The sequence below is a fragment of the Hemitrygon akajei genome, chromosome 9, assembly GCF_048418815.1.
Source record: "Hemitrygon akajei chromosome 9, sHemAka1.3, whole genome shotgun sequence".
NCBI lineage: Eukaryota > Metazoa > Chordata > Chondrichthyes > Myliobatiformes > Dasyatidae > Hemitrygon > Hemitrygon akajei.
In genome coordinates, this window is record NC_133132.1 from 16,940,673 (window position 1) to 16,955,154 (window position 14,482).

General features: G+C 44.2%; 1 pseudogene; it reads left to right on the forward strand.

The window, feature by feature from the left end:
- The first annotated feature begins 7,267 nt into the window (after window positions 1–7,267).
- On the forward strand, window positions 7,268–14,212 carry LOC140732700 (large ribosomal subunit protein P1-like; annotated as a pseudogene).
- The last annotated feature ends 270 nt before the right edge of the window (window positions 14,213–14,482 follow it).

The following is a 14,482-nucleotide window of genomic DNA, read 5'->3' on the forward strand; positions in this document are numbered from 1 at the left end:
CCGCCTGTATTATTTTCATTCTCTCAGGTACAGCTTATTCTTCGTTCTGTTGATGCCCGCCGTGTTTTCCTCCGGGTTTGTTCAGTCAGAATGGATCAACTCACTTGTCTTCACCCTCTCCGCTGTTCCTCATTCTTCCTTTTAGTGACATACCCGGTATTTATTCCTAACCTCTCTCAGAAAGCCCTGGATTTCACCAGAGACTTCCCCAACGCCTGTACACCGGTTTAGAGCGGACACTTTCACCATGAGGGAAACATGATCAGATTGGAAAACATGTAACCGGGTCATATGCGTTTTATTTTTCTCTTTTTTCAATTCTCCCTCTCTGGACTGCTCCCTCTTTGTCCGTTCATATTTCCGTTTTATCTCTGTTCACATCCAAAGGTCCCGTTACAATCTGTTTCCTTACTTCTCCCTCTGTTCTCTGTTTCACCCCGACCACACGCTCGATCCCCTACTGAACAAAATAAATCTCACTGCAGTATGTTGGCAAGTATATTTACATTGATAATAAATGTACATAAAACTTTAGAGAACTTCCAATGCCAAAGGTAAATGTTATTTGATCTCTCTCTCTCTCTCTCTCTCTCTCTCTCTCTCTCTCTCTCTCTCTCTCTCTCTCTCTCTCTCTCTCTCTCTCTCTCTCTCTCTCTCTCTCTCTCTCTCTCTCTCTCTCTCTCTCTCTCTCTCTCTCTCTCTCTCTCCCTCTCTCTCTCGACGAACTGAGCTCTATCTGAAAGTGTAATCGATTTTTGGGAAGAGTAGTGATACTGAAAATCCGAATTCAGACATAAATTACAGGAAACGCTCAGCTTGTACGGTACGGTCAGTTAAAATATTCATTAATATTTCAGTCATCTGTGCTTACCGTTCACCACAAGGGTAAAACAATGTCAAATGCCTCGTGTCTGTGGATTCGGACACTGTATCTTTAACATTGACTATCAGATGCGATAAGCCCCACATAGAAATATCGCAAAATTAATTTAAAAGGTGTTGTACCGCTTTCTAATAGAGCATGACTCACTGTGTTACATTTCCAGTTCCGTCTCTCTGATGTCTGTCATTCAACCGATCAGCGTTATACAACACCCGTGATTCTTCAGGCCAGGGGTTTTACGGAAGTAACAGTTGACCTGAGAGATAACTTTTCGAGCGCACAATAGATTTAAGCGCCTCGCGCTAGTCATTAGTAACTCAACACGTCATGATTATAAATTACGCTTCCAATAATGCGTAATGATTATGTCCCATCTCCGGCCACGCCGTGAACACAATAACAGCCTGAATCTCAAGGGGCTTTATTCTACTTTTGGTCAATTTAACTCCCAATCAGATTGGGTGCTTTAGTGACTACAACAAAATTTCCTGGCAAGATTAAGTGACAAGCCCATTGCATTCCGGAGATGGTTCTAACATTTGGTTAACTTTGCCTCGTGTTGACTACTGCCTGAGTCCAATCACGAACAAGAGAAACTCTGCAGATGATGGAAATCAAAGTACTACACCCGCAATCTTGGAGGAGCTCAGCAGGTCAGGCAGCAGCCACATAGAAGAGTTAACAGTCGATGTTTCAGACCTAAACCCTTCATCAATACTATACTATACTGATGCAATACTATAGGATTAGAAGTTCTACCATACCTGCAGTGTCGGCGATAGATCTTAGATAACCAGCCATGCCTCTTACAACTGCTGGTAATTTTACCGAATAATATCGTTGGAGGCCCCCATGTCGATGTGTTAAATTGCCACTAACAAACCCTTGGTGTTCATTTACAGATATTTAGAAAGGAGCTGGATAGTCAGATATGTCCAAAGCAGGGGCGGCTGACAAAGCGGCCTTAAGAGCTTAAAGGCTGTATTCATTTCCGGATGTATTGTATTTCGGCAGACATGCTCGGTAATGAGGCTTGTCGAAGAGGAACCTCCATCATTCGATATTCATGAATGCAATCTCTACAAAAATTGACCATTCCCAAATTGGGAAGCATTTCAGCACGGGTGCAGGGAGGTGGTGGGTTAATAAAAGCTGCAATTCGTTCTTTGGCAAGGCGCCGAGTTCCTGGAGAAAGTATGTGTCACAAATACTGGGTTCCTATCTGGTCACCTCACGACAAGAAGAATGTGGATACTAAAGAGAGACGGTAGAAGAGATTTACAAGGATTTGATTGTAGAACGTGCCTTGTGAGTATAGGTTGAATGAACTTGGCCTTTTCGCACTGCAGTGAGAAAGGATGAGATGACCTGATAGATGTGCATCAGATAATGAGAGGTATTGATCGTGTCGATAGCCAGAGGCTCTTTTCCCAGTGCTGAAATGGCTAACACGATCGGACATAGTTTTAAGGTGCTTGCAATTAGGTACAAGGGGAATATCAAGGGTATATTTTTAGAAAGAGTGGTGGGAGCGTGGAATGTACGGCCAGGGACTGCGGCAGAGGAGGATACAACAGGATAGAAACTTAGAAAGCCTACGGCACAGTACCGGCCCTTTAGCACACAAAGTTGTGCCGAACATGACCTTACCTTAGAAATTTCCAGGGATACCTATAGCCTCTATTTTTTTAAGCTCCATGTACCTATCCAAAAGTCTCTTAAAAGACCCTATCGTATTGGCCTACACCACCGTTGAAGGCAGCGCATTCAACACTTCGACCAGTCTCTGCGTAAAAAACTTACCCCTGACATCTCCTCTCTACCTACTCAACAAACACCTTAAACCTGTGTTCTCTTGCGGCAGCAATTTCAGCCCTGGGAACAAGCTTCTGACGATCAATGCCTCTCCCCAACTTATACACCTCTATCAGGCCACCTCTCATCCTCCGTTGCTTCCAGGAGAAAAGGCCGAGTTCACTCAATCTATTCTTATAAGGCATGCTCTCCAATCCAGACAGCATCCTCTTAAATATCCAGTGCACTCTTTCTATGGTTTCCACATAGATATTATAAGAAAATCTTAGATAGGTACTAGGATCTGAGTAAATTAGAGGGCTAGACGTGGTGTAATTATAGGCAGCTTCTTGAATAGGTTATATGGTCAGCACCACATTGTGGGTCGAATGGCCTGTAATGTGCTGTAGGGTTATATGTTCTATGTTCCATGATTCTGCTCAGTCACCATCTATGGAAATGAAGAATCAGTTGAACGTCTGGGACGCGACCCTTCAACAGGGCTGGGGAAACGCAAATGCCAGAATTAAAATGATGTGGGTGGGGGTCGGAGGGCATGCCAGAAGATGATAGGTGAAGCCCCGTGGTTGGGGTAAGCGGACGAAGCAATAGGCTGGGAGGAGATGTGGAAAAGGCGGAGGGCAGAAGAAATAGGGTGGATCATGGGAGAAAGGGAAGGAGAGGGCACAGGTGGGAGTTGATAGGTAACTGAGATCAGAGCAAGAGGCCAGAGTGGGGAAAGAAAGGAGCAGGAAAGGTTATGGGAAAAGTTGGAGATGCCCATGCTCATGCTATATGTTTGGAGGATACCGAGACGAATTATCAGGTGTTATTCCTCGAATTTGAGACGAACAGAGAACCTGAGAAACGGATGTCATGGACCGACATGTCGGACCGTGAATGCGGATTAGATTTCATATGATTCAGCTTTTCGTTAAAGGAGTTGAGGAGCACATCGAAGCGCTGATTAATTTGAAGAGGGTTGTTGGTCAGAGGCGGCAACAGCTGATCGACGCCGCCGGACGTTTTGAGTTCCAGCAGCTTTTTCTGTGTTTTGCAATGACTTTGATGAGCAGTCGAACTTAACGTATTCTACGCAAGATTCGAACAGAAGAGGAGCGTCCCGCCCCCTCTGGATGAACCGGACCTGGTGGCATCAAGATTCATCGTCACCGAGGAAGACGATAGAAGAACCTTCCTGAAGATAAATCCAAGGAAAGCGACGGGCCCGGATGGCATCCAGGGACGGGTTCTCCGGGCCTGTGCAAATGAGCTAGCTGGATTGTTGGCTGTCATCTTCAACTGCTCCCTGCTTCAGTATAAGATCGCCTCGTGTTTTAAGAAGGCAACGATAATCCCGGTGCCGAGGAAAAGCAGAGTTGCATGCCTGAATGACTACCGACCTGTGGCTCTAACATCAATTGCTATGAAGTGCTTCGAGCGATTGGTTATGGCACACATCAACCATAACCTACCGGTCAACCTCGACACTTTGCGATTCGCCTACTGGAGCAACAGGTCAACGGCAGATGCCATCTCTCTTGCACTACATTCCTCCCTAGAACACCTGGAGAATAAAGACTCATATGTTAGGCTCCTTTTCATCGACTACAGCTCTGCCTTTAATACCATCATTCCAAATAAACTGATTCCGAAACTCCAGAACCTGGGTCTTGGCACTCAGATCTGAAGCTGGATCGTCAACTTCCTCACAGACAGGACCCAGACTGTAGAAATAGGGGACACACTCTCCTCTACAATCACTCTGAGCACCGGTGCCCCACAAGGCTGTGTACTCAGCCCCCTGCCGTACTCACTGTACACCCATGATTGTGCAGCCAAGTTTCCATCAAACTCAATATATAAGTTTGTTGATGATACCACAATTATAGGCCGTATCTTGGGTAATGATGAGTCTGAGTACAGAGAGGAAATTAAGAACCTGGTGGCATGGTACGAAGACAATAACCTATCCCTCAACGTCAGCAAGACGAAGGAATTGGCTGTTGACTTCAGAAGGAGTAGCGGACCGCACAACCCCATCTACATCGGTGGTGCGCATGTGGAACAGGTCAAACGCTTTAAGTTCCTCGGGGTGAATATCACAAATGACCTGACTTGGTCTGACCAAGCAGAGTCCACTGCCAAGAAACCCACCAACGCCTTTACTTCCTGAGAAAGCTGAAGAAATTTGGACTGTCCCCTAAAACCCTCACTAATTTTTATAGGTGCACCGTAGAAAGCATTCTTCTATGGTGCATCACAACCTGGTATGGAAGTTGTCCTGTCCAAGACCGAAAGAAGCTGCAGAAGATAATGAACATAGCCCAGCACATCACACAAACCAATCTTCCACCCTTGGACTCACTTTACACCGCAGGCTGTCGGAGCAGTGTTGCCAGGATAATCCAGGACAAGACCCTCCCAGCAAACACACTTTTTGTCCCTCTTCCCTCCCGGAGAAGGTTCAGGAGCATGAAGATTCGTACGGCCAGATTTGGTAACAGCTTCTTTCCAACAGTGATCAGACTGCTGAACGGATCCTGACCAGGATCTGGGCCGTACCTTCCAAATATCCGGACCTGACTTGCACAACCTTACTTTCCCTTTTCTATTTTCTAATTATGATTTATAATTTAATTTTTATTATATTTACTTCGATGTTTATCTCAGGGAGAGGGAAGCGCAGAAACAAATATCACTGTGATGATTGTACGCTCTAGTATCAATAGTTTGGTGACAATAAAGTTTTCATGTATCCAGTATCTTTGTAAGCATCGATGCTATATTATTTTAAAATTCTTCAATATATTTCAGGACCGTACAAACAATATATTCGTTTTTGATATGTATATATTTCTATTGCAAGATCACCAATGTAGACAAATCCGAGAGTGAAACAAAGGAGACCAATGACCGTATATCATTGATAATAAATCTATGGCGTCAGGGTATGGACAAGATTAACAATAACAATCATAAAACCGAGAGGTGAGCCTGAGAATATTTCGCAACAGCATTCACTGATTTCTTGAATCGCCATTTCTTCGACTTTGAGATTTTGCAATTTCGTGACAAATTATCCATACCTCATCACAATCGGGATTTTACTTAAATGACATCATATTTATTTTACCACAGCTGTTCGAAAACACGTCAGCTTTGTGTACTATAGAATATTCAGTGTGCTCGAGCGAGTATAAATGAATGACCGTGGAGATTCCATCAGCTCAGAGTTTCTTCAGCGAGATCGCGGGCAGCTGGAAGACTGTCTGTATCTCACACAGCATGCTTGAAACATTCTTGCGTGTGAGAAAGATATATTTCATGATCATTGCCGTTATCGGTGTTCCTGGTAAGAACATAGGCGAACTAAGATTTGCTGTTCTGTGTGTGCGGTCTTTGGACTCGTTCAGTTACCGGCAGCGTTGTGATGACGGCGAATCAGACAGTGCCGTGCAGGCATTGTGATAAAACTCTGTGTTCGGTCAGAAGCTCCCTTACGGTTTAATCGGTGGCCTCGGCAGAAAATAAATCAGCAGTTGAGACAGATGTCAAGCAGAAGTTCGGTAAAATGAATACAATTTGTGGATTCATGGCAAGCAGTTTGAAGTTATGAATGCAACACACTGTCAAAATTAACTCCGATAATCCATCGCTCTGTTTTACGGGCTATTTGGTGTTATTTCGCATCGGAAGCGCAACAGGTTTTAAATTTAAATGGAAAACTGTTGAGCCATTTTAAAGAATTTGCTGAAGTTTTGAAGGGAATCCGGGAAGAGATTCGTAGGGTGACATTCAGGGGAGAGCGGTAGATATCACTTGTGAGTCCGAACCACCCGGAGTTTCGGAAATGAAAATTAGTGTTTGTGTGAGTTTTAGTGTACCGGTGTTTGCTTCCACGTCCCATTAATCGAATAAGTGAAAAGGGCCAACCAGCGGTGTCCGTTTGAGTTCAGGCGGGATAAGGTTCATGCTTATGTTCTGGGAAAAGCAGCATCGAAGCATTTAGAATTATGCTCACGAAATTTGGAGCAACCCCTAATAAGGCAGATGTTTTGAATTACCTCTAATGTCAGTGAGGATTTAAGGGCGCACGGGAGGTGTGTGTTTGAGTTCAGTGCGTCAGGCAGAATCTTTAAAAGCGAAAATTGGAACTTCCTCAAAGAAGAGAAAATCTGCAAATGCTGGAAATCCAAGCAACACACACAAAATACTCAGTAGGCCTTGTAGCATCTAAGAACAAATGCAGTCGGCGTTTCGGGCCGAGTCTTGCCGAAGGGTCTCGCCCCGAAACGTTGACTATACTTTTTTTTTCCATAGATGTTGCCTGGCCTGTTGAGTTCCCCCAGCATTTTGTGCGTATTGATTGAATTGTAACTTTCTGATGGGTTATCTTGACATAGTGCGCAGGAACCCCCGGACAAGAATAGTTGCATTAATTTTTTTTAAAAAGCGAACCAAGCAGGGTCGCTGCGGGCGGATGACAAACAAAGAGTCTGAGAGGTGGGAAAGACATGTCAAATGTGGAAATACATTTACTTTGAAATTTGTAAGTTGACAGAACCGAAGGGATCGGGGCTTTGCTTAATGGGGAGTGTGTCAGAATATAGGTGCTGGGAACCCGGCAATCACCGCTGCTGAGAGATTTACCGTTGTGTCCAGGCTTTACACTTCAGTCGTAAACCTGATGTTGGGCGATTTATATTGATTTTTCCAAAGTAACATCGGCGATCAGTTAGATTCTTCCTAAGCGCTGCTTCTCTTGCAGTCCCGAGTAACTGTCACCCAGCATCTCGTTAACAGCATCAGAGACTCACGCTTTATTGCCTTTTAACCACAGAAATGAGGTGTCTTCAAACTTAAGTTCTTCTCAATTTCCATTTCAACTCTGCCCTGAGACCCAAGGAACGGCATAACAGTAATTTACTTATTCCTTATTTGCTGTTCCCCCAGTGAATTTAACGGCGATTCTGATCCTGTCCAGGGGGAACTGCGGCCTCTCCACCTGCACCACTCGCTACCTGGTGGCCATGGCAACGGCTGATCTACTAACCGTCATCTTTGATGTCATTCTGTGGCGGGTCAGTTATTATTATTTCCCCGGGACATTCCTGGACATCACCCCTGTATGCAGTGTGATATCTGCCCTGACATTTGCAGCCACGGACTGTTCTGTCTGGTTCACCGTCACTTTTACATTTGATCGGTTTGTAGCCATCCGTTGCCAGAAGTGGAAAGAGAAGTATTGCAGCGGAAAAACTGCGGCTGTGGTTCTGACAACAACCGGCGTTCTGCTCTGCTGTAAAAACGTGCCCGACGCTTTTAGATATCGTCCTGTGAAAGTGATTGACAATATACCTTATGACTGTATTTCAAAACCTGGCTACTTTACGGATCCCGTTTGGGTGGGATATAATTGGCTTTCTACCGTTTGTGTGCCATTACTTCCGTTCGTGTTAATACTACTGCTCAACGCTCTGACAGTCAGACACATTTTAGTGGCCAGTCGCGTCCGTAAAGGGCTGAGGGGACAGAGCAAGGCGGAGAACCGCAGTGACCCGGAGATGGAGAGCAGGAGGAGGTCTGTGATCTTACTCCTCACCATCTCCGGAAGCTTCGTCATCCTGTGGTCGGTGGATGTTGCCGAATTCCTTTATTACACAATTGCGGGTTTGGATCCAAATCATTACAGTGACTCGGAATACATACTTCAACACTGCGCCTACATGCTGATGATATTAAGTTGCTGCACAAACACGTTTATTTATGGGGTGACTCAGTCCAAGTTCAGAGAGCAGTTCATCAGCGCAGCGAAATATCCGCTAACATCAATTATTCTACTAGTTAACAAACAACATATCTAAGCCATTCTCAGAGACGGTCGCAGAGATTTCTTTCTTTCTTTTTTTTATTTTTTTATTAAAACTTTTTTTATTGTTTTCAAATAGTTACAGAATAAATGTGTATGAAGAAAAATGTGTTACCCAGCCCCCCTCCCCTTAACCCCTCCCCCCTAACATCCCTATTAAAAAAAAATAAGAAAGAAAGAAACAAAAGGAATCCCCACATGCTCCATAGAGATCGTAATAACTTTAATATATATATTTATTTCTTTCCCCAAGTAAACAATTATTTCATCTTCGGAGCACCTATATATTTAATCCTATCTTTTGTAAATAAGGGCGCCAAATTTTCAAAAATGTTTCTTTCTTGACACTATAGTTTGGCCGTCATCAGAGAATGGGCAGCGGGGAGAATAAATATGGTTGCGATCCCGAGACAGACATTGCACAGAAACAGGGACTTCGGCACCCGCAGTCGGCAACCTCTGTCTCCTGTCAATGATTAAATTATTCTTGGTTTTTAGTTTTATTGATTTGTCCACCATAATCCGGTTCTCCTCACCGCCACACCCCTTTCGCAAATTATAGAGCGGGTCAGGATCTGAAAACATTCAAAAGCAAATCGGCTGAAATGCAACTGATTTGTTACTTTAGTCTTTTGCACAAGAATGAAATGAAAATAAATTCAACAGTCTACCCGTACTTACAATAAACCTTGCACTTGTCCTTCGCATTAGATCGACCTGTCAGAGAGGAATGTTTACCGCTGCAGAACTCTGTCCATAATTGTGCAAACATCTATGGAAAAGCCCGGTGCCGGCTCTGCTTCATCTCATTTCCTGATTTCAAATAAATTTCCATCCGAGCAAACTGCATTCACTCCAGTACAATCGCCTGTTTGTTATTAGTTTTTTTACCTGGTAAAACTTCAGGTATGGAAATAGATCAGCACGCTCGTTTTTCAATTGCTGGGAACTTTCCTACTACTCTGGTGATGCTTATTATTTTAGCTTTCCGGAGGTCCACATGAATGTTTCTGTGTAGGTATAATTGTTGTTGTGCAGTGACATTAGGATGAAACCACCAGTAGATATTACAATTGGGGCAATGTGTATCCTGTTTATGTACCATAGTGTTTCAATTTTCTTTTTCAAGTCAGCATATTTCTGGTGTTTTTCATGTACTGATATCCGTATATTATGTGCATTTGGAATGACACACACATATTTGCAGATTTTCTCTTGTTTGTTATTGGATAACTATTAAATAAATTGTTTTGCTGGTTTATCCTGTAATATTATATCTGGACAGGTATCATGTATTGCCTAATCGCTAGGAATGGACTATTCGTATTATAATTGTAACACTTTAATTGTATCTTTCACGAGTTTGCAATTTAAAGCAAGATTTTGGTGACTTTTGCCAATTCATTCTGCTTGTGTAAGCAGTCAGACTGAATTAAACTGTTCCAGGGTCCTATAATGTGTTGAATACTTTCTGAATTCTATTATTTCCCGCCTTTATTGTCTTGAGTTTGTTAATCTATTATTGTGTATTTTGGATATTTTCATGTTACCCACCCGATCCTATATTGCCACAGAAGGAATGGAAATACCCCAATGCCATGACCGAAGGAGTGCAGCCCCCTGACCATCATCCGATTCCCCTCTCCGCAGAGCAATCTACTACTTCGAGCCTCCTTTCTTCCTCACTCTCAAAATTTTCTCACCCCTTCCCAATTCCTCAGCACACTCTCCTCTCTCTCTCAGCCTCTTTCTTCCATCCTCAGCTTCTCGTTTCCCCCGTCTCAGTCCTGTCACCCCACAGTTCTTCACTCTCACTTTTCCTTCCCCCTTTGGATCGACAACCCTGCTCAATTTAATTCAGTTTATTTCAACTCAATTTTAATTGTTATTTAACCATATGTGAATACTCATGAATACAGCCAAAAGAGACAACGTTACTCCGATGTCAAAGTGTCACCCCGCCAATAGTGCGATACTTCCGTGTAAATACGGTGTAATGCTGCCAACCGTCCCCCTCCCCCCAGTGCACGCTCGCAAGACAAATACCAGACAATACACCAAAAGCGAGTAAATAAGTCCAGTATCCGTCGCTCTGGAACCGCTGTCCGCTCTTCAATACCTTATCTCCCGCCGAGGTAGCCTCCTTCCTGCCGGCATGAACATCCAACTCACTGAACTCCGTTGATACCCCTGCCCCCTGCCCTTACCCCCATCCCTATCTATTATTTTAGTCTGGTTCTCTTTATCTCTCTCTTTTCCCACCACACTATAATCTCTTCCCCCAGCCCTACATTTATTTCTCTTTTATTTCCCATAATTCTTCACCTTCCCCCTAGACCATTTCCCTCCAGCCTATCACTTCCCAGCTCTCTACTTTATCCCTACACCCACTTCTTATCCCCCCTCGACCATCCCATGTTACTTCACTCCTGATGAAGGATTTCGGCCCGAAACGTCGTTATTACCTCCTCCCATCGATGCTGGTTGGCCTGCTGAGTTCTGCCAGCATTTTGTGTTTTTTTTATTTGAATAAATAATTGCAGTTTTATAGTTAATTCTTAGAGATGGGTTACTAGAAACAGATAACCTAAAGGCGCCAAATCAATATGTTTATCAGTTTGTGCACATAATATTTTAATACATTGGAACTCCCGCCTCCGGTTACATCGACAACGACCTTCGGAGCCTTCGGCCACCATTCGAACCGCTAAAGTCCAGTATCCGTCGCTCTCGAACCGCTGTCCGCTCTTCACACGTCCGGCCTTCTCGCTCTCCTCCAGAAATTGACCGCAAACTCCCGCTCAGCTTACACATGCAAGATAGCATAACAATTCTCCATCCGTTAGTTCCCCCCCCCGCCATTATCTGCTGTCATAACACAAACAAACCAAACACAGAAACCCATTACAGCATTAAATAACATTACAGAGAAGCCATTTCATTATAACAATACAGAGAAGCCATTTTGTTAGCCTGAATAGTTAACAGCACAGTTACTGTTACTCAGAGCCCTACGTTTATAAGGCTGAAAAATGAATTGCACTCTCAGTACAATCTTGGGGGGGGGGGGTCGGTAATATTTTTCAGATAAATGCTTTATTCAGGTGTGAGAGTGACTTTAAGTTAATTCATATTATTGAGCTGGAAAAGGCATGTAATAATGATAATGTCCAATTATATCAGAAGAATTCAATATGCAACGGGATTGGAAAAATCAGGTTGATGTTGGATCACAAGAGGGGGGATTTGTTGAATGCCTACGAGACGGCTTTTGAGCGCCGCTTGTGCTTGGGCTTACTCGAGGAAAAGCCATTTTAGATTGGGTGTTGTGTAATAACCCTGATCTCATTCAGGAGCTTAAAGTAAGGAGCCCTAAGGAGGCAGTGATCCTAATATAATGGAATTCATACTGCAATTTGAGACAGGAAAGCCTATGTCGCATGTATCAGCATCGTAAAGGAATAAGCGGAATTAGAGGAATTAGAGACAGGAGATTGCCCAGGAGAATTGGAGGAGGATACTGCGGGGATGACAGCAGAGCATAGGTAGCTAAAGTATCTAGGAATCGTTTACAAGGCGCAGGATAGACATGCCCCACAGATGGAGTTCTCAAATGGCAGGGGGTGGCATCCGTGGCTGATAAGGAAAGTTAAGGACTGCGTAAAGCCTAAGGAAATGGCGTATAACGGACCAAAAATACGTTGGATGTTAGATTATTGGGATGCTATTAAAATTAAACAAAAGGCTACTAAAAATCGATAAGAATGGTAAAGATGAAATATGATGGCAAGCTAGACAATAGTATGATGCAAGATACTAAAAGATATTTTCTCAGTTAAAAAAGGAGTGAAAGGGAGATGAGAGTTGATATTGCACTACTGGAAAATGATGCTGGGGGATAAAGAATTTGCAGATGAACTTAATGAATACTTTGCATCATTCTTCACTGTGGAAGACAGAGCAGGAGTTAGTGCCTTTGCTACTACAAAGGAAAAAGTGTGAGACAAGCTGAAATGTCTTAAGTTGGAAAGTCAACTGGACCAAATCGACTACACCCCAGAGTCCTGAAAGATGTTTCCGAAGAGATAACGGATGCATTAGCCGTGACGTTTCAGGAATCGCTTGTTTCTGGCATGGTCCTGCTGGCTGGAAAATACAAAGGGCTACGGGTAGCCCTAAGTAATTTCTAAAGTAAATGCATGTTCGGTGATAGGTGAACTGATAGAGGTGTGTAAGATAATGAGAGTCATTGATTGTGTGAATAGTCAGAGGCTTTTTCCCAAGGCTGAAATGGCTATCACGAGAGTCCACAATTTTCAGTTGCTTGAAAGTAGGTACAGAGATGTCAGAGGTAAGTATTTTATGCAGAGAGTGGTAAGTACGTGGAATGGGCCGCCGGCGACCGTGGTGGACGCGGATACAATAGGATCCTTTAAGAGACTCCTGAATAGGTACATGGAGCGTAGAAAAATAGAGGGTTATCTGTAACCCTAGGTAATTTCTAAAGTAAGTAGTTGTTCGGCACAGCATTGTGGGCCGAAAGGCCTGTGTTCTGTTCTATGATTCTATTTTTTTAAAATCAGCTGCATCTCATACGAAGTCATAGGTGTAGGGCACGTGTGAGTACTAGCGTACGCTAATGGAAGGTGTTGACTTTCTTCTGATGTAGGGAATTGACGCAGCAATGTAGTTACTGCTTGGCAACGCAGGCTACTGCACTTTCTTTGTCCACAATTATGTCTCCTCTACATTAGAACAAAAAGACAACCGAGTTTTCGTGCTTGGTCTCCGGAATACTTGCGTACAGTCCACCTGTTTGATCCTGCGTTCTCCATTAATGCTTATTCCACTGACATTCGGAGTATTTTCACTGCCTGTGGCCTTCTCCACTGGCATCGAGAGGCAGAGCATAAATTAGAGGAACGGCATCGCATCTTCCAACTGACCCGCAATTCGGAATGAACTGCGATGTCTGGTGTTCTTACACCGGGTGAACAGCGAATCGTTATTTTTTCATATAGTGATGCCGATGGCCCTTTCACGCATCTGATTAAGCCACCCCCGAGTAAGAATATCCAGCCAGGAGTAAGTATCTCCACCGCTGAGTAAGAATCTACACCCCTGATTAATTATCTCCATCCCTGAGTAGGAATCTTCATCTCTGAGTAATTATCTCCAATGCTGCGACCACTGGAAAGGGTGGGAACCTCTTCCTACCCTGACTCTGCTCCGAGGCGCTCGATCCTTCGATCGAAGCTAAGGTCGATTCCCAGCCGGCGACTAGTACCATCCAACCCGCCGTGGCATCCACTCCGAGCTGCATCTACAGCGCCCTCATCCCGCACGACGATGAGGTCACCGTGACCGAAGACAAGCTCAATGCCCTCGTCAATGCAGCTGGAGTTAATGTCGAAACTTTCTAGCCCAGTCAGTTCGGTAAGGCTTTGGTAAACTGTGACATTAATAGTTTGATCTGTAGAGTTGGTGCTGGTGGTGGTGGAGGATGTGCCGCAGCTGCCACTGCTGCTGTTCCTGCTGCGGAAGAGAGAAAGGAAGAATCTGAGGAGTCTGATGATGACATGGGTTTTGGTGTATTTGATTAAGTGCCATGAACTATTTGTTACAAATAAATAAATAGAAATTATTTTTGAATGGCAAAAAAACTACCAAGCACTCCCCCCCCCCCTCTTCTTTCCGCCGGGATCGCTCCCTACGCGACTCCCTTGCCCATTCCTCCCCCCCACCCCCGCCCCATCCCTTCAATCCGAACTCCCTCCCGGCCCTTACCCTTGTAAGCAGATCAAGTGATACACCTGACCTTACACTTCCTCCCTCACCAACATTCAGGGCCCCATCAGACCTTCCAGGTGAGGCGACACTTTACCTGTGATTCGACCGGTGTGGTATAATCCGTCCGGTACTCCCGGTGCGGC